This window comes from Paralichthys olivaceus, chromosome 9 (genome assembly GCF_024713975.1).
Source record: "Paralichthys olivaceus isolate ysfri-2021 chromosome 9, ASM2471397v2, whole genome shotgun sequence".
Classification (NCBI taxonomy): domain Eukaryota; kingdom Metazoa; phylum Chordata; class Actinopteri; order Pleuronectiformes; family Paralichthyidae; genus Paralichthys; species Paralichthys olivaceus.
In genome coordinates, this window is record NC_091101.1 from 11,904,087 (window position 1) to 11,926,290 (window position 22,204).

Consider the following 22,204-nt stretch of genomic DNA (forward strand, 5'->3'; position numbering starts at 1 on the left):
CAGTCTCATTTGTAGTCTGAGTTCCCACTGGCTTTTCTTTCCATTCATCCAAGCATGGCAGCAGAGAGGCTAAATAAAAATGAGACTTATCCATATGGGTAAACTGACATAGCGTTGGACCTAAAGCTAAATGCACTGGAAAATATTTTCTTGAAGAAATGGTTAACATCAATATCCTCAGGGCATTAAACACTGCACTGTAAAAAAGTAACTTATTCTATCACCATATATAATCAAACCTTTCACAACAAATTTAACATTACCACCACATTCTCATGTTGACCAATAGTAACGGTAGCTGGACAGCCAACTATTATTTCAAATAGAAACATACGTACATTGTGTATTAGCTCTATCATGACTGTTGTAATCATCCATGTAAGTGCCTGACAGAGCTAATTATAATATAAGTAATGCTGAAACAAGTCAGGAGTGATCCTGTTTCAACTGAAGAGTCTGAGAGTATTGTCTCAAAGCCAACCAGCTGAAAAGTTTAGTAAGTAATAGTAAGATATTTATGAAAGACATCTCTGAATTAGGATATATTTTAATGAAACAGCAAAAATTCATATATTATGGAACAAAGATCGTCCTGAAACACTGTGCCTCAAGTTTGCCGTGGGCAGTGTTCCTCTCACTGACCTTTTGGAAATTTAAACTCTGATTACTTTGAATGGAAGGAAATAATGAAAACAGTGCACAGGCCTAATATACCGCTTACATTTTAACTCATATCTTTACATGTGGTGTATGGAAATGTGAAATGCTGTTTCTCATTTTACATGTTGTTGTTTAGACCAAAGAGGGAATTTGAAAACAAGTCTCCTTCCGCTGACCTTTGAGAGAGTATATCTGTGAATGGCCCAGCCAGGAGTTTGCATGAGTGCGTGTATTTATGTAGACTCTGTTTGATATTTTACAAAGAGAAACCAAGAAAAGATTGATTGAATTTGGATAACAGGAGGTATTAATACAGGAAAAGCCTGTTGATTGGGCTTGTGCTTTTTGCAATATGCAAGTTCTACATAAAGTCAATAGAAGAAAAGTGTGTTTTAAAATGAATAATTGAACTGGGTGTCTAAAAACTAGCAGTCTTGCTGATTTGACATGTGAGCAGACTTGCAGTAAATGTTTAAATATTCATGAAATTAAACGTAACGAGTGTAGGGTTGAGAGGAGGTTAAGCCTCATAGGCATCAGTCACACGTCTGCAGAAATCTTCCTACAGGAGGGGTACCTCACCGCAGAAAACACATCGAAGCATAACGCATGCATAGTAGATTGTGTATTTTTAACAAAACTAAACGCTGTGCTGTGGGCATACAGGAACTGTTAATTGACCAGTATGAACATAAATTGGACTATTCAGATATCCAAGAGATTCTCCCTATAGGTGTAATTAGATGTGCAGCTGCCAAAGCATCCCCTATAGAGAACCTGCCATGGGTAACGTTTCCTCCCAGTGGATGCATGAAGAAAGATAATTGGTGTAATGTTCATGCCCAGTGTTGTGAGCTAATTAAAGCCGGGGGCATTGGCTATCAGATCTCACAAGCTCCACTGCAGATGTCCACTGGTCTACAAAATGACATCCAACTTTTATTTACAAAGAAGGATTCATACTCTTAGTGTGACATATGGTCAGGGTGCTTTGAGGACAACAACAAATGTTGAATTCAATGATGTATTTAAATGTTTAAAGGTCCAGTGTGTAAGATTTAGGTGAAAGGGATCTATTGTATTTTAATACTTTATATTTATATCAGGAGCGGGTCCTCTCCACGGAAGCCACAGTAGCCTAGACTGGACAAACTAAACACCTTTTGAGTTTCTATGACAACTGAAGGCTACCACAGGTTCTCTTGGAAGGGGAGGGTGAGGTTAGGGGTATTCAGCTGCAATGTGCAGCTTTACCACTAGATGTCACTAAATTCTACACACCAAACCTTTAAATTACCGTTTTAAGATTAAATTATCCATTATAAAATAAAAAGCTGTTTAGTTTTAGAGCCAGGCAGATATTGGGAAAGATATGTCAATATGTCAATATCAAATTATCCAACTATTTATTAAAGAAAACACAAAATAAAATAAATAGAAATTGAATTAAGAAAATGTATATAAATGCGCATCTTTTCTGCATTATTTATTTTGTAAAGTAAAAGTTTTCATAGAAGCAAACGTGAATGGTGATATCAATATGTCTGTGAAAGGCTCATACCATACATTATTATTTAAATGTAATAACACTAAATCAGTATTCCGTTCTGCTGGGTGAGCAGAATGGCATCATTTTTTCATATCACAGCCTAAGTAGGTCTGTAAGTTTATAGCCTGAAAAAGAAAGACATCCCGGTCATACAGACTGGATAACAGTCACACACCCTTCAGACATGTGCAACCTTCAGATTAATCTGAAGCAAATGGACTCATTCTGGCCACACAATTAAAAACACTAGCAATGGTATTGGCCATTTTTTAGCCAAATCAGTACAAGTCATCTACTTAATCCTACAATAACTTGAATCTCAAACACACACAAATTGCTTCCTCCTGGCAAACCATTCAAGCCAAAAACACATACTAAACACACAATGTCTACATATTATATCAAAGGTTTGATGAATTACTGTGTAAATTACAGCAATGAGTCACCATTTCAGTTTTCAGTTCGAATAATAATTTTAAAAAACATTGCAGAGGGGCAGATCATTTTATCTGCCCCTCTGCAGATTATTTTTTAATTGTATCTTTTAATTTTATCTTCAGGCTGAGCATGTTTTTCAGTCAGTCACATACAGGATACAGTAGTTTATATCTGCAGGACCACTACTTTGGAATTGATTAAGACTAAATGCTATAGTCCCCCCCTTAATTTTTTTTCCCATTTTCCTCTCACAGATAATTGAATGGGTATGACGAGCAAAAACAATGGTAGGGCGAATGTCCAGTTAAACCTTGTTGGTATATTTAGATGAGCATTCAGAGAAATGAGGTACTGGGCTGTAATTGCATGCGAGTGATTATAGCTTTTATTTGGAAGCCTTTCACAGAGAATGAAAACGAAACGCCATTACCCATGATTGGACTCTTCTTGTTATCAGCGGGATAATTGTCCACCAGTTCATGATCTCTCAACAGTGTCAACTGAATCAGGTCTGGAAATAAAGGTCGCTGCAGCTCCCGACTGAACCTCCCCACTCTCACTTCTGACTTTGAGCACTCCCTCCTAGAAAAGACCTTTCCAGTCCCGCTGGTTCATCATTTTAGATGGAGTTTCTTCCAAATACACACAGCAGTGTCATGGCTGAAAAAAAACATATTTCTCTGACTAAATGAATGCTAAATCTTATCATAAGAGCAGTAGAGACAGTAAATAATAAACAAGGGGAACTTGTACGTATTAGGATACAAAGACAGAATGTAAGTTCAGTCACTATTTATTGCCAAGTAAATCACTTTGCAATTTCTTTGCTGTAATGGTAGATTTTTACACAATGCATAAATCTTTCTTTGAGGATAATATACAGCAACTGTGCCAAAACCAAAAAAAAGCAAAAATTAGTGATTCACCTCCCCGCTCCCCAAACTACTGGAGAAATGCTAAAGGCGTGGGTGAACAGAGAAGTACGTCTGGGGCTGAGATGGCATGGAGGTCAGTTGCAGCAGCCTGGCGTGATAGCAGGACTGATGAGGACAGCAGACTGAGTGCTGCAGCAATCTGGCCTCCTCCAGACGAGCTCCATGGACATCAGCAATGAGATCTCCTTTACCCTGTTAAACTGTGTCTGAGAGTGCAACCTCACTATTGTGTCAATGTCAGGGGCTTAATGCTGATTCATACAGCTGCACAAATCCGAGATTAACCTCCAAGCAGGAGGACCTCTTTCCGCAGCAAACTGCATGGGTAACTTTATGTCTTGGAGGACAGGCAATATGATTTCGTTATGATAGCAGACCGACATGTGTCACCCCAGATATCTGTATTGACATTCACAGATAGACTCACAGACGGATGGTTACAGAATAACGACTATTCAGAGATAACATTTATCACGTCAATTTATTTAGCTGTCAAATTCTTATCTAATATGTTCAGGGCTACGGAGTGTCATCCAATGTCAAAGCCTGAAACAAAAGCAATGTCCTTCCTCAAAGATAATTTAGGGATATCTGAGTCACCACTGGTGAAGTGAGTCTTCTATGCTGCAGTGCACCCCCACCCTGGCTTTGCAGTGTTTCTATAAGAATGAGCATTAAGGCATTTGGGGGGGGGTATGTGTGTGTGAGGGGGTTATTCAGCTGCAAGCCCTTGTGTGCCGCCCAGTGGTATCAGTCACTTTTAACAAAAATAAACCACGCAGCAGTGGTCAATTATATTTTATAGGAATTAAGCGGGCGTAAAAGTAAAGCACATTTATTAAATGCTCTTGCGGGAGTTTCAGTTCCGTTTCTGTTTCTTAGTTTCATAACATCAAACACAGAATGCTTTGCAAAACAGATTAAATCTAATATTAAGGCCACAGCGATGTACATACTGCACAGATAAGGACTTTCAATGCCATGGTTTGACTTGTTTCAATTACCACAGTTATTATACAGTGCTATCAGTGTGCTGAGGCAGACATGCACAGAGTGGTGGTGCAGACTTCAGCACGACTCATAAAACTGCAGAACTGCTCAGAAGAGTTTCGTAGCTGTATCCTAGAAACATGCTCAGGCATGGTACAGGAAATTGCATCATATCTTGTGTGAATCAAAAGGCGGCAATCTCGCTGAAAGAGTGTACGTCTGCTGAAATGGGTGGGTGGTGAGAGAAATGCAATACAATAATCAAAAACACAAAGGCAACAGATGAAAGTTCCTCATGGTCAATGGCTGGGAGGGTTTATTTGAAGGAACAGCAGTTTGCTGAATGAAGGGTTCTCCTTGACTTGTCTTTGTCATCACAACAGCAGCTTCCTCAGCTCATATGCGATAAACATCAAACTTTGAAATGGGTTTAGTTTTTGGAGTTCATTATAAATCTGTGATATGGACTCTGGGTGGCCCAGTTGTTGAGAAATTCCTGTATCATCAACTGCTTCTTGCCTGTATGGTCTGTCTTGTTTGATAAAGATCTCATCACATTTCCTTTGCCACATTTTCTTATCGCATTCATCTGTATTTCAACAATTCCAATTTTTAAACATTGATATTTACAATCCCCCAAACACGAAATGTTAACGTGTAGGACACATCTGTTTGAAAAACATGGTAGACTTGGCTGAATGGTCTCGGCCTCTCAAGACACGATTGTATTTCTGATTCATTGTGTCTTCTTGACATCTTTATGTTGAACATGATGTCTTTGTTACGTTGTTTACAATAGATCCAGTTAGGTTTGGTTTCACATTGCAATTTAGGGAGCGGACTAGAGAATGTTGTATGACAAATGTACATCTTGTCATCGTCACCTCTGTGGGCTGGGTCTACCTATACTATACATTGATTTGTTAGACGGTCACTGTGTGAATTCTACCAACTTTGTGCATAGAAAGTCTTTCCATTTAAATGGAGAAAAATGTGTTAATTTGGTTGCCACTGTAATATATTTATGTTGTTACTATCAGCATATCATCCCTATCATTCAAACATTAGTGTAAATCATTGGATGCTAAAACTCCAAGCAGAGATGTATAATGACTATAAACAATCCTCTTTCTTCTTTCATTGTTTAATGCTGTCTCAACTGCTTGCACACCTGATAATTTGGACTAAACTGAAAAGTCTGAGGGTTGGGCCAACCTAGGCATGACAGCTCTGAGTCTTTAAATAAATTAAATATTTGGCCTTAAAGAATAATCAGTTTAGACTTCATTTTCATGGGTTTTGTTATCACACAAAACAGTATCAAATTTATTTGGCTCAGCTTTGCTAGATTTACTTTTCTCAAACACTATGATCTTTCCCATCCTTTGAATATTGTACGGCAAAAAAGGGTAGTTTTTTCAAATAATTGCTAATATATATACCTCAGGTTGTTGTGTACCCATTGATATTGTAATAGTTCTAGAACAGGGACCCATCTATTTGTATGTGTACAATGACTGTGTTTAAACAGAAGTAACCTTTTGCTGGATGCAGATTTCAGGAATAAAAATGTCTTTTATGCTTGCTAACTCAAACCCACATTATGTCTATGATCTGGTTTGCAAGTTTCTTGTTGTAGCTATCAAGCTAAAACTGTTATCATCAAAACATATCATCTGACACAACTTTACTTGCTCTGCTGATACACCTCTTCAGCATCATTTTGTCAATCTAAAGAATCAACCTCCCCTTTGACACTAGCTTTGTTGTTCTCTTTATATCATCAGAGAAAGCTATTCTATTCTTTGTTGCTGCTTTTGCACCTTGTTGTGTTGCTTAAAATAATGTTAACATGTAATAATGTCTATAACTTAGCTATTCTAATTAAGATATAAGACTGATAACTTAAATAACATAATGAGTTCACTTGGCATGACATAAATCAATTTTCTGCTCTGATTTGCTTGCCACTCTCCCCATGTGCTTAAATCCAAGAAGGATTGAGTAATGGGAACGACACCACTTTAATTTGTGGTTACATGATTACTGGTACCTGGATACAGTGGGTGGCTCATTATACCCACTGGGTCGACAACTTACCCAATTCTCCTCTACAGATTATGGATGGTTTTCTAACCAGTGAGCAATATGCAGTGTGTGTTTAACGCAATGGATAATCTGATATAGGCAGGCCCTGTGGCAGTGTGTGTTAATGGCTTCATGGGTTCAGCTGTTGGAGATATATTTCTTTGGAGCTTTTTGTAGAGAGCAGTTCTCACCTATCCCTTTTCTGCAGACCTAGTGTTGGTGCCTTATCTAAAACTGGTTACATGCATTTCCACCAAAAAAATGCTAGGTGCTGCCAAAAAGCGGGCACTAGCACAGCATGATAAAAATGTTGGAACCACTGATGTAAATTATATCAACTATGGGAGGGGCTACCACCATTTTCAGGAAAGAGGAGTGAAAGAAACACTCTATGTATTATATTGATAGTTGTCAAACAACGAATCAGTGCATTAGATTAGTCCACACAGGGATGGAGTAACATACAGGTTTACTTAACTCCAATGCTATTAATCAAATTATAAACATTAGCAAAGACTTGAAGAAGACATCCTGCTGCAGTTTCTCCTTTTTAGCTGATGCTGAGTGTCGCTGTTGTCAGTTTAAAAAAACAAATGAGCTGCTGGTCCATCATATCAGCTTCAACTAATTAATTTGATGACAGGTCCAAATTACGTTTAGCTGATATCGTGTTTGTGTGCTCTTTGTACACAGCTGTCTTGTAAAAGATAGTTTGTGAGAGAAGAACTGCCACTCTACAACCATGACTGAACTCATGTTGGAACACGTTTCTGGTGTTCCAACAAATCCAACTGAATGAGACATCTTAGCACTCTCCGCAATGAACTTGCATTGAGATACAATCAATAAATAAGTTTACTATTGTGAACCATGTTTTTCATATTTGGAACAAGAAGCTTGTAGGAACATGGTATGTGAGATATAGGTTTCATGATGCTGGGCTCAACATCACAGCATCACCCATCTGCTTAAATCTAGTCAATACATCATTTTCATCATTAGAAATCCATTAATTCAAACCAAGGTTGGAAACACTTGGGGAATAAAAATCCTCACTTACATGAATTAATTTCTTAACAGGTGATTGTGACGGATGTTATTTCCAATAAATGAATTTCAGATTTATTATGACACCCTCTTTCTCTGATAAGAGTTCAAGAATGTGGTGTAAAACTCATGCCTGTTGGTCTATTACTGATTTTTATCTTCAAAGCCCAGATTGCTGAATCAAAGACAATGAAAGATGGACTCCTCTGATAGCATGGGACGTGAGTTGAAGTAATCTGCTTCGACAAAAAAGATTGTTAATATTTTCTGACATGTATGTTGGCATGCTCTTTTTAACTATTTCACAGTTCCAAGACAAATCAGTGACAGCTAGGCCATTGCCATCTGAAGTAATGGGTTGACTTTGACTTTCTGCTTGAAGGGACAAACACATGTCATTTATAAACAGATGTGCAGCTGCAGAAAAACCTCTGTATTGCACACACTGCATACAGCCACAAAGAGTAGCAGCCATTCTCTCAACAGAGAGGGAAATTAACCCATAAGAAGCAGCTCAGCAAGCACAATTGGCACTAGGACATGGTATATTAGAGCATGTGCTGCAAGGTTGTGAAGGCCTTGGTCTTGGCATATGCAAACCAGAGTAAAACAAAGAAACATCCACACAAATGATGGAATTGGCAGAGATTCCATTACAGTAAAGGAAACAGTAAGTTGTGCCAGAACAGCTTCCTAAGCTAAGCGGGGACAATGGATGAAGTAGGAAGGAGTGAAAACAAAGAATTTTAGTTGGAAGTAGATGTGATTTTTGGACAAAGAAGGAGTAAATTCATTGCAGTTCAAATAACAGCAAGCTGGAAACCCCAGATGTCCTTCAAAGTTGTTCAACCTACTGAACCAATAAAACACTTTCTCAAAGAAGTTCTAATGAATTATTGTAGTCTGCTCCTAAAGCTGTAGTTCTCTGCTTCTTTTCTGTATATTGATTCTCCATAGTGCTGAGCAGGTCATTTCCTGCTCAATATTACCATATAGCCTTAGTTAATTCTGTGTTTGAATGATTAAATGGATGTTTCATTTAAGAATGGACCCTGTGCTCCATTAATGACGTGATTGGCAGTAAAAATGTGTTTCTGAAGGTCTGAGTTTAAGCCAGTCGTGTCTGCTGACCAATTAACCTATGATTGTTGTTTCGCCACAATGCTGTGTCTGAACTCCTGGATGGAAAGTTGAAAAGCAACAGGATCGGCTATTTTATTGTTGGCTTTTTGGAGGTGAGACTTATCACAATTCTCTGGGCTGCTCTATTTATAGGTGAAATAAACATGGGGTGCTGCAGGTGCTACTTTTGGTTTGATTGCCAGAAGCAGGTATAAAAGCTGAGTGAGATTTCAGGCTCTTCATGTTATGCCTTCTAAACACTCTTTGAAGCTTTCTTATGTTTGATTAAACGGACAAGGAATGCCTACAACAAAGTTTACATATTTGTGAATTGGAACTGCATTTTCTGCAACATAAGTGTATGTCACTGTACAGGTTTCACAGCCATATAGTAAAATGTTTACTTTTGTTTATTGGTCTTTACAGATCGTATAGTGTAGGCAATGGAACACTATAATAACTGACTGATGTTCCTGCATTTGTTATATTGGTCCATTACAATAATGGGACAGAGGATAGTAAAATGATAAATTAATTCAGTCAATGCATAGAAATGTATGAGATTTTAGTTATAAATTTACATTTTATTAGCTTTGCAAACTATGCTGTTATCCATTGTAAAGATGACTAAAAATTCAATGAGTACAAGCTTATTCTACCAACATCACTATATGATAAATAGTCCCTTCCTTAAATATCATTTCCACTACATCATCTGTTACGGCACTATAACATATTGCACTATGCTGGAAATTAAATGTTTGACATGTTGAAATACTGTGAGGATTACAACGTTGAGGATTAGGCTTAACCAGCTAAGCTTGCCTAATCACTACATGTGAAACTGGATTGGTGAATTTGCTCAGGTGCGGCTGTTTATTAACATCCATTTCAACTCTAAAAAAAGGAAAAAGAACACCTACAGCACCTCTGGTCTGTAGAAGTTTCACTTGATGCGTGAGGGAGATGATAATACCACAGGGTCCAGCAAAGTCTGGCCATTTATCACTTGCCAGCTCACATTTGTTTTGTGTCAGAAGTGAAATTGCTAGAAGGCTTTGGATGTGCAGCGTTTGGTTGTTAGTAGTTAAAAGGCAAGGGGTTAGAACAGGCACTGAGGGGGCCTGCTTCTTCTTCAACCTTGTTTTGTGTGTTTGCTGTTGTGGTGCCACGTGGACATTTTCCCACTCAGTAATTAACTTGCGACAACAAAGTTACTAGCGTAAGTAGAGCTCTTACTTTGACCTGTTAAGTGTCAATGAAAGTTAAAGTCAGTCACATGCACAGTATAATTTTTGTGCTGGACCACATGTCTGATGTGATGGAAAAGTTATTGACTGCTGTGGACACAAGTGTAAGTATGAGGGATGGATATTGTGGAGATATAAGTCCGTCCTGGACCTCATACTAAAGGTCGATTGTGGTTAAGAGGTCTCTGAATGACTGCTTTTTGATATTTGGTCACTGCAGGGCACTGTTTTTATATTACACTCACAGAGGACTCGGGCCTGTTTAGGCAGCATCACTTTAGTAGTACACTTTCAGGTGCGTGTCTAGATTACAAGCATTACCATCAGATGCTGAAACCTTCATCAGACAAAGTTTGCAGATTGATTCATTAATATTTTTTGGGGTTTAAAATTTAAAACATTGCCAACAGTGCTTTGGCACTTTAATAACAAAACCTCTGCTATTGTCTTGTTGGTCAACTCTCCTATCATCACATGAGAACTGACTCTAATGCATGGAATCCCAGAATGGTCATAGAGAGCTTGTGTGTGTGCATGAGATACAATTCCTTGCCATGTTTTGATGAAATTTGTTGCAACATTTTGATTAATTCATGCTCATGAGATAATCATATGGACTGTACACAGAGAGGAAGCAGAAAGCAAGCTGACATGCAGGGTTAGTGACATTATTCTGTCAGTCTTCACACTATCTAAAGAGAGGTGTTGAAGTATGAAAGTCTAAGAGAGGCTTTGAAATCTTAATTGTACCCAAGCACACCACGAACTAGAATACAATTAATCAAATTGTGACGGACACGGTGCGGTTAGCCTGATGATGATCAACATGAGGAATCTTAATATGAACTGCTGCAATATATGCAAAACCCACACTACATCTGTGGTGCAATGAGAAAGGAGGTGTATGCAACCTCCAGCTATATCAACACATCATTTTAACATTATCCCAAAGTAAATGTTTTACTGTCTTCAGCATGACCTTCGGCTTACCCTTACAATTTGAGACTCTTAAACTATATCCAAACGTGTTCAGAAAAATAAGTTAAATTGTTGGTGTTACCTAAGACTTTCATACTATAGCACTTGTATTTGGAAAGTGAGAGAAAACAAAACTTGCAAGGTCACACTGGCAGGTGTAAAGGGACTCAGATGCGGAGAATGCAAAACTTGGTTTGGGAACTATGAAAAAAAGATACATTCTAGAAAAAATTTGAAAAGTACCCAGTGTTGCATTACATACTAAGAAGGATGATGGCTGATGTAATTACCCATGTGTTGTCAGGAACTAGATCTGCTCATGAGGGCTCATTAAATGAACAAGCATGCAGGGAAGCCCTCATCAGACTATCACTAAAGATGAAAGAAATAGACATTGTCATTCTGGCAGTTTGTTGGTTTAAATTCTCAGACAGGTTCTGGTTTTTAGTTGAATGAAAAACAATAAATCAATAATAAAAGGCTTCAATACTTGTCTGTGATCAACACCTTTCTGCAATATTTCTATTGGATACTGTGATGTATGTGAACATGCTCATTATGCAACATGCTGTAATCTAGCACTACAACTAATACCACTTCTACAAATTATAATAATGTTGATACGATTTCCATCCATGTAGCAAAGTAACTAAATCAGTTAAGAGATGGGAGCTATGGATTCTGTGGTGCTCCATATGTTAGATTGTGTTGATCCATTAGCTTTTTAATATCCGCTTCGGTGATGGAAGGGTGCATAATGCCTTGTGACAGCTACGAAATAAAGTCAACCCAACCCTGCTTTGAGCAAACATTTATCTATCCAGCCTTAAAGTCTGATGGCACAAACATTCAGAAAATGATGACAAGCGCTCTTTGTTTTCATCTTGAACAAAATATAATTTCATGCTGGATTAACTACATATTGACCTGAAGTAAGGAGGAGTAATCTGTGGGCACAATTGAAGCCCCTGGGCCTGAAGATCTTCATCAATTGACCATTTCAACACATTACTGAAAAAGAAAAGAGAGAGGGGGGGAAAAAGACAGGGAGAGAGAAAAAAATGGGGCCGAGGATGAGTGAGTCAGATTTTGAATTTGGACCTGAGAGCTGCTGCATGCCTAATCTGGAGACATTACTTCTGATTTAGCGGTCGATGTTGCCTCAGACATCTATGATTAAATTCCACTATTTTACATTTTAATTGCTTTATTACCGTGTTGACTCAGAGAATAAGAAAGACTTAGGTCTAAGATTTTAAGACATACCTGCATAAGCTCCATGAAAAGATTTCATATAGCTACAACCCGGTCATGAACCCATGAACGTGAGCCTGTCATGTTTTAGTCAGTTCATAAAACTCTCTATTGTTGTTTCTTGTCTTGTCCTTTAATCTCCATTCATTTATTATCCATAGGTTTATCCTCTGAGGGAGCCATCTGACATTAGGTAAGAGGTGGGGTACTCCCTGGTCGCCAAAACCTTGAAGGGCCAACACACAAATACAAACAACAATCCATACTCAGACATTCACACCTATGGTCAATTTATAGTCACCAATTAACCTAATCCCAATGTGCATGTGTTTGGACTCCGGGAGGAAGCCGGAGAAAAACTGCATAAACCCAGGGAGAACATGCAAACTCCACACAGAAAGATTGGAACCAGGAGTCTTGTTGCTGTGAGGAGACCTATACAGTCTATGGAGGCGACATAGCTGTCTCTCACATCTCTGTGAGATATAACATGGACCAGAGCTAGAAATCTGATTCTTTGACTTCACAATAATGAGAGCCTGAACTCATCCTTGGACTTGAACAGTGACTCAGTTTATAACTTTATTTGTAAACACTGGCTGTGACATATGAGGACTTGCTTTAAGCTTTGAAGCCTTATCAGGTTTAGTAGTCCAGAGCAGTAGATATAAGTGCTCTCCATGCATTTTTACCATTACAAGACAAATTAATATTGTAATGGAGAAGGGCATGTCAGTGTTTCCGAAGCCTAAAAATAAATGGTCACATGTGCACCAGCTGGCATCCACTTCAAACCCAGATTAGAAACATTCGTCTATCACTACAACATTAATTAGATAAAATGAGTAGCTTAATAGTTTCCCCTCTTTCTGTGTACACAACAGATGTGTTACTCTCTGCAGCCACACAGCCAAATCTGTTGCACACATTTCCTTATTTAAGTGGTACCTCCTGCTTTTAGGTATTTATGGAGCCTTGTTTGTTCCTCTTCTGTTCACTTTTACTGTATATTGTAACAAACTGTAAAATCAGTGGGAATTCTAATGAGAAACCTTTGTAGACGAGAACTTTGTTATACTAACAAGTATTGCCACTGTCGCCAAAGGCTTACATATATTAAGAAATTATTTCTTTCTTTTTTGTCATGTTGCTCAGCTTGAACTGGAAATGAGCCATGAAGTTAATATGCACATGTGCCATAGGGCTGGACAGCTTTGGTGCTTGTTTATTTGTTGGTGTGGTGTGGGGATATGTTGCAGTGAAGATCCAGGACCATTGATATATACACAGACTACTGTGTTCCATACAGACAGAAACACACCACAGGGCTTTTTGCACCATTAAACACAACATTTTCTTTCAGTATTCTTAGAAAATTACCACACATAGAAAAACTGAATTCACTAGTTGCTACATGATATTCAATGCACAACAGATAATTTTAAAAATTGTATTTTGTGCATTACACCATAGTCAAAACTGGACTAATCAAATCAAAGACCTACTCATCTTGCTATTTGACAAATAATTTTGTAACAAAGATATGGAATCATGTTGTTTGCATGAGTTGACTTGGACCTAAACCAAAAGCATATTGACCTAACATGTTTTTACGAAGTGTTATCCTCCAGATAATGAGTATTGATATCCAATGGACTCTATACTGTGTGTGGCAGATGCCAGGCAGGGTGGCACTGTTGGTACTTTCTGTCTATATTTTGTCTTGTCAACTCTGGCTCCCAGCCCAGAGATGCTCAACACAACCTGGGCAGTGTTGGTTTTGGCTCTGGAGGAGGGGGGTACTCATTGAGTACAGGTTGTGTTTACACTCCACCGCAGCATGTAGCTGACGCTTCAATCGACAAAATTAGATTATTTTTTCCATTATTAAAGCCAAAATCAACACCGGGTTTCCATAACAAGAAATCAATGCGACTGACAGGGATCTTTTTAAGATATCAAAAACATTTTTAAAAAAAACTGTTCTTTGAAAATGGAACATCTGTATTGTTACGTCTACTTGAGAATCTTTCAATTATTAATGTCGAAATTTGAGGTCATGCAAGCAGAGAACACAGTCAGTCGACTGTAAAATGCTGCCTTTCCATTTTAATTCTCTCTCTCCCAGTGCTGATTCTAAGAAAAGAAAAAGGAACATTTATACATAAATTAACCACTTGATGATTTATATTATATTTATGTTTTGGTGTGCAGTTTTGATGCAAACATACTGAGTTAAAGTGAACTATAGTCTCATACTTTCTTTCTAAAAGCCTCCTCTGCTGTCTCCCTTCAGTGAAAAAACAGATTAACCCACAGCTAAGTTATTGTTGAAGATTCAGGGAGTTGAATTGTACAAAGACAACAAACAGCCATACCTTTGTTTGTTACTTTGCCATCTACAATTAAGAACACAAAATAAATGCATGCCACCTCTTAAATGCTTTGGTGTCATGATGATCTGCTCATGACGGCTGTGCTTGCTAGCGTCCTTCATTTTCGTAGCAAAACAACGTAACATTATTTGCTTACTTTATTAATAGAGGGCATGCAATGCATCAAGCTGAACGTCTTCTGTTGGATCACAGGTCAAACGACTTCAGACGATCTGATGAGCTCCTTGACTGTATATTTTTCATCATTACACTTCCAATATGATCTTTTCCCTTCAAGTTCAAATTAATGTTCAAATTTCAACCTTTTGTGGCATATGTTCAATGTAAAGGTTTATGCTCTTAAAATATAACCTTGTCTAAACATATTATCAACAACAGAAGACAGAAGATCAGTAAACTTGATTCTTTTGATTAATTTTATAAAAGCAAAGGACTATCGTCTTTTTTAAGGTCCTGAGGATCCTAAACAAATCACTGGCCTTTATGCTATGCTGTGACTCAAGTCCATTATTGCTTTGAAATCTGAATTCATCACTTCTTAATTGACATGCTCTGTTCTCTTTATTCCTCTTCATGTGTGCTCACACACAATCGCATTGATAGCTTGACAGCTACAGACATCACACACAGTAACACATCATGACTGCCAATGGCACCGCAAGAAGAGGACAGAAAATTAGCATAGCTCTATACCATCACAGCAAACAGTTTTCATGATGCCCAGCTGCTGCCTGCGTGCGTGTTCACCTGTCTCGCCAACAGTCACATGCATGGTGTAAGCCACAGTGGCAGCTCGTGGCTCCGTGCCCTCTGGTTGCTCCTAGTTATCCCAGGGTTTCTGCTGAGCTGACAGACAAGTCACAACCGGCCAGATGGTCAGAGCCCCGAATCAGGGCTTCAAGTTTACAAGGCCGCCTTCAGAGCTACTACACAATGATTATAAAATGGACGACTTATTAGAAGCTGTCTACATTCCATCAAATTTAGGTCCAATCAGTACCCAACACTTGGATGTTATATCACCACCTATATTATCTGTCTTGTAAAAATATAAGATGATTATTACATGATTGAATGCACCAGTATTTTGCCACATGCATTTTGATAGAGGGTATAGATAAATGTAGTTACTGCAGGTGTATCAGGGTGATCTATATGTTTGTAACTACTCACTATGCTGTCGTAAACTTCCCTAATGGGTCATAATGGGAAAGCTGGTTGTCCTATAAAATAATGATATAATTATGTGGGGGTCATGACAGAGTTCAAGTTATAACCAGATCATTAAAGTGCAATTCAAGTTTCAGCCCTCTGTGGACACACATCACCATCTAATATCCGCGTCCTCTCTCCATTAAAACACATTATTCAGCCTTATCTGTTCAATTTTCATGATTTGTCTTGAAATATTTCAAACAAAGTCAATGGCTGCTTTCTTATATTTTCTTTATTTTGAAAAGAAAAAAAAGAACAGATGGCCCCTCAGTAGTGAGGATATTGATGGAGCCATAAGTTATTCACTGAATTTCAAGTGGGCATAATTTGGGCAAACTTCACTTCCCTTCCATACAAGCTTGAAAACAGAATTTTACTCTTAGATGTATTAATAATGGAAGAACCATATAGCAAGTTTCTTTCCGGACTCCAGAGATTTCTGAGTACTTTCCTTGAGAAATGAAGGAAATCAGTAGCATCTACCGGCCCCGGGTCAAACTCATCAACACGCCCTACATTGATTAAGGGGGATCTGAATGCTAATGAAGGTGTCCTTGACTCACTCACATTAGGTTATCCATTCTGGGATCATTTAAAGGAGCTCAGTGGCCATAATGATAGAGGTGGATCACACAGAAAACTCTACTGTTTTTGTCAGGACTCACGCGTGGGCGTTGGAAACTTCAACCGAAACACTGTTCATTTTCTTTGGCATCGTGTTACCGAACTGCATTGTGGTTCTGTTGCATTGTATAGCCTGTGTTCTGCATACAGTAGAATTTTAGTACAGCCTTTACATGCGGCAATGGAGGCATCAGCCAATCAAATTAAGTTGAAACAAACCATCTCAATGTGAGAGGCAGCTGCTGAATGCAGATGTTGATTTAATTTCTCGTGCACTTCTTTTAGTATTGCATTGATAGCTAGCATGGCAGGTTAGCATGGAAGCTTGCTGCCAAGCATCAAACTGTGATTGTTTTCACTACGATGATCTCATTGGCACCAAACGTTGCGTACACCCACTTTCAACTAACGCAATGCAACACATGGCGGAAACAGCTTCATATGTTCAAACTGGATTGTAATTCCAGCATATAAATGCAGGTATTGAGCTGCTCTACTGGTGTGGCAATGTCAGTCCACTTTGAGAATGTAGTATTAGTAACTACTAGAATAGAATGCCATGACATTTGATGCGGCTCTGCTCTGCTGAGAGAATGAAGAGTTTCCTATGACCCTTCCCCTTGTTCCACGAGCAGGTCACTTTCAATGAACTATCAACTGGTGTAGCCATGAGGTTGACATTTCTGGTTCAGATTGACTCATCTGAAAACTATTGAAAGCACAGTGGCATATGCTAATATTGCACTGTTGCACCCCCACAAAGGTGCTGGAAAGGCCGTAGACTCATAATCCTATAAAATAACAGTCCTTACACAGCCTTTTTCTAAAATGAATTTTGGCACTTTATCTTACAGTATGTGTGTGTAGCTACATGCTTGCAGTGAATTCCTACATCTCCCCACACTTACCATGATCTGCACTCAGGCACACTCAACAAGCTCCCCTCAAAGACCATATGATGAGCTTCATCTGGGCTGCGTTTCCTGCGTGTCCGTGAGGAGAGCCCATCTCTGTGCAGGTGGTCAGCAGAGCGTGTGATAACTCCCCGAAGTGCTTTGTCAGAGAGCTATTAATAGGTTCAAGGGACATCCTCCATCACCCGCCCCCTCATACACCCAACACTACCACCAACCTACGAGCCATTCCACACATGGGCGCACTTCTCTGTTGGTGTTCCTGGTGAAAGACGATGAGCAGTCAGCCATGATGCTGTGTTTAGAGAGAAGAAGCCCAGCGTGGTGAGAGCTGCTATGCCCATTCCCCACGGGCAGCTGGGCTTTTCTTTGCTCTTCACAGTTTCAACATACAGTGGTGAGATAATACTGTATAATATGTAAGATATGTCAGGTCTACAATCATGCACGTCAGTGCAAGTTACTCTATTTCATTTTATTAAACTGGAAGTTAAAAGAGATAAACATTCCGGGATCTAATGTCATTAATCAGGTTGATGATACATACAGTATCTCTTCAAATATAATAAAACATCTCATTCACTCACTGCTGTGTCTCATGAGTCACAAGTTAGTTTGCAGCCCACATTCAAAAACTGATGACATATCCCCTTTTCTTATAGTTTGTATAGTTCCCCTCTGGCAGAGTGTTTCAAGAGCCACTGAGGAATTCAAAGTGTTTGTCCAAAATTCAATTCATTTTTTTAATTCTCAAAACTCAAAAAGTTCTATGCAATATAGCTGCTGCACATTTCTATTTTTACAGTTTCTATTTCTAATTTTATTTGCAGCCTCATACTGTGAAGAGTGATGCATCTGATGCCTGTGTGATTTACATCTGTTATGTGCTACAAATAAGATGTCTATATGTTGAACATCTGTTGTGGGTTTTTATATGTCACAAGTAGCCAAAGGCGAAGCTCCACATGTGTAGGTCATAAACTTTTCCAAAGTCTACTGACGCAACCATGTCATTAAGTGAGTGGGTTATTTCCATTCCACTTATTTACCCACAACAGCAGCTTGACACTGCTGGATAAGTCAATGTTTGTCTTTAATTTCCAGTGTCACTACAGTAACAAAAATAAGGCAGCTGGAACATCTTTTTGGTAGTGTGCGATCCGATACGTAAACTGTAGAAAGACACAATTTCCTTATGCAAACTAAAACCCTGGTTGGAAAATGGTCATGGTCATGGAGACATGGTCATTTTTTACAGAACATGATCAAAATTACTCAGAGTGTCAGAAAACATGAGAGAAAACATGGATCCATGAGGGGAATTTACTGCAAGGAGAGAGAGACAAAGGGAGAATGGAAGGAGGGAGGATTAATCACTGTTGCCCCACAGCTCTTTCTCCGAGCAGAGTTTACTCCCCCGCCTCTGTCCCTCCGGGACTCATGCCAAGACTAGAGCGCTCTGTTTGCATTTCACCTATGGAAACCCACGCAACATTACTAACTTCAGCCTAAAGCACATCAAGGTCAGTCTGTGTGAAGCCTTTTAAAATGTCTTCAATGCCATAACTTACAAGTAAAAGTAAGGCAAAACTGACCTTCGGCAGAATCTACACAATGTACCAGTAAATATCCTGAGCCGTGAAGGCAAAAGTCTCTAAGCTGGATGTTACAACAAATGTCAATCTGTGTCATCGCCCTACAAAGTGAAATTATTGACCGTGACATTTCTGTCCTGTAAATGTCTGTTGTGCTTTGTACGAAAATTCTTCCATTAAACAATAATTGATTGGATGCCGCCTCCATTATCACCTGGCCTTTTGGTTATCAGTGGATATGAGGCTGATAATCAACGAGGTGGTATTCAACTGTCGACTGATTTTCCTGACTTGTTATACTTGTTACATGAATAAATCCAATTCTTGAAAATTATTTGAAATGCAAATTCTATTTATTTATCAAAGAAATCTGGTGACCTGGTGTTTGTGCATTTCCATACAAGCTGCATAAGATAATAGCATCAACCTGCATGTAAAAAAAAATCTGACATTAATGTTAACAACAAATCACTTTTCCATCATGGAGCATGGATGGTGCTACAAAGTAGGTAGAAATTGTCGGGCAGTCCATTAAACTGCAGATGAGGAGGGCCTGCAGGAGCTGAGGGCTTCAGTCGTCACTCTTTTTTTTTTTTTGCAGCAGCAGTGCTGTGTATTACTTTCTTTACCTTGGAATTACATAAACATATGTTGACTTGCTGCGTGATTTTTATCTTGCTTGAAGCCCCACATCAGTGCCAGCTTGAGTCCTTGAACTACCCTTGTCTGAATCCAAATTTAATTGAGCAAATTCTGGCCACAGTTCATGTGAAAACACGTCGGCTCATATGCGACACACCCCTGTTTATGTTGGTGTCAAAAGTGGTTACTGCTGTTTTACAAAAGGAAAAAAACATTTCTTTATAATATCCGATGTGATGCTGAGCCAGACGAGAAGTTATATTAAAATGCCTTCCTGTGAACGAGCTGCACAAGTGATATTGCGTGAATACTAATAATAAATTACAGTAAGCCCAGGGAGCATGATAGAAAATGTCTCCTTGGCGAGGTCACTTCACATGATGATGAAAACCAGCGACTCAATAATTAAGTATATCATTAACACAATAAATCTAGAAATATAATTAAAGTAGTCTATTGGAACACAACCATCAGTTGATCACCACATAGGCTAAGGTTAGCCTAATGTGTCGGTGAGAATCTGTCAGTAATGACAATCCTAACCTTGATGTGCTCTTCTTGAAGTTCAATTAAGTCTGTGTGATTGCTCATATTGTTTCTGCATGTAAATCAGCCCGCTCTCTTTCTGCTCACATTTTTCATTCTCTGCCGTGTGAGTGGAGGAGATTGTAATTCCAATCATACTGTGCTGCATCACACTTGGCTTTCGTTACAAAACATTAACATCTGAATCATTTTGTGTGCGGGTGTGTTGTAGAATTTGCCTCATTGTTTGTCCAGATGTTTGGAAACAGCAGCTCAGGTCAAGCACTCTCTAAATTATATGATCGCATGGATTGAGGGGCTTGCACAGTCCTTAACCTTGCCATTGTGCTCTGTTGTCTCCTGGCTTGTTTCAGCTGGGCCTGACTAACACTGTTACCCAACATGTGGTATGTTGTGGTAATAAGCCACATTCTCATTGCATAATCCCTCTCACAGAGAGTGTGTCGCCTGGTGCCTGTCCATCCATCAATCTGTCCCCCTGTACTTATAAATCAGTCCCAAATCTCCACACACACTAACACAATAACTACAACATCAGTAGATCCAACATACAAGACCAACATTAAGCGAAATGACACACACTTACACACACACACACACACACACACACACACACACACACACACACACACACAGCCTATCTGAGGTAAAGCTAAAGTTAACCTAGAAGCATGGCCTGACTTTATTAATGTCGTTACTTAAAGAAAATCAATGTCTTCCAAAGTTTTTTTTTTTTTGTGAATAAGTATTCAGATTACTTACTCAGTAAAAAGTATCACTTTCTCTTGTAGCTGCGTGAGTTGGAGCTTTTTATTTTTTTTTACTTCTTCTGATACAGTTAAAAAGTTTAGTTCAGTTGTTTCCAATCTTGGGGCCAGGTGCTTCCAATGGGTCACCAGCTAAATCTGAGGGGGTCATCAGATTATTAATGGGAGAGAAGAGAAGAAAAAACAACTTTCGGATGCATTAATTCCTTTGTTGTTAACATCGCCAAGGAGACTATGTTTTCATCTGCATTTGTTTATTTTGTTGGTTAGCAGGATTACATAAAAGCTACTTAACTGAATTCCATCCAATTTTGTGGAGAGTTGGGTGTAGATCAAGATCAGTGGGTTCATGAACTCATGCATCTTGAAGAAAAAAAAATCTGACATGTTAAGGGAAATTATATTTAATTTAATATTTAGTGTGTGCAATATGGCACAGATTCATGTAAATATCTAGATCTAGTGAATTTAAATGTGTTTTCATAAGAGTGCCATTTATTATTATTTTTTTTTTTCTTATATTTAACTTCACACAGAAAAAAATCAAAAAATAATACAAACAAAAGTATAAAAGACATTAATCACAAAGGACAAAAAAAGATTACTAAAATAATGTATTACCTTTGGGCATTAAATAGAGCAACTGGTGATGATGACTCATCAGAGATGTGACGAGATGACACAACTACAGACGATTGTTTTAGAAGAGGCCACAAGTCAAAAGTTCCATGAGAACAACTAGTTTGATCTTGAACAATGTGTCTTATAATCTGTTAAGTAAATGCAGCTGTCACATGTAAGATGTACAAGTTTCCCTGTGTAATGTGGTGGAGTACAAGAAGCACTAAAGTTGGATTAAATGTAAGCACTCAAATCTGTACTTAATATAATACTTCAGTAAATGTAGTTATTATCTACTGCTGAAGAAAAACTTTATAAGCAACTGTCAAAAAGAATAACGTTTGACGTGATGATAAGATGCTTTCACGAGATCACATGTCAGGCAGAGTTAAATGGGCACCAGGTGGTTCGGTTTAGGATTTACAATTGAACTTCCATAAAGTTGATTTGTAAGAACCAGACTGGAGGGAAATGGTCGAAAGTGAAGCAGCAGTAGCTGCAGAGCAAATACATGTCCCACGATGCAACAGAATTTTCTTCTTATCTGTCATGCCCTTGTCTTTCAGACCCACA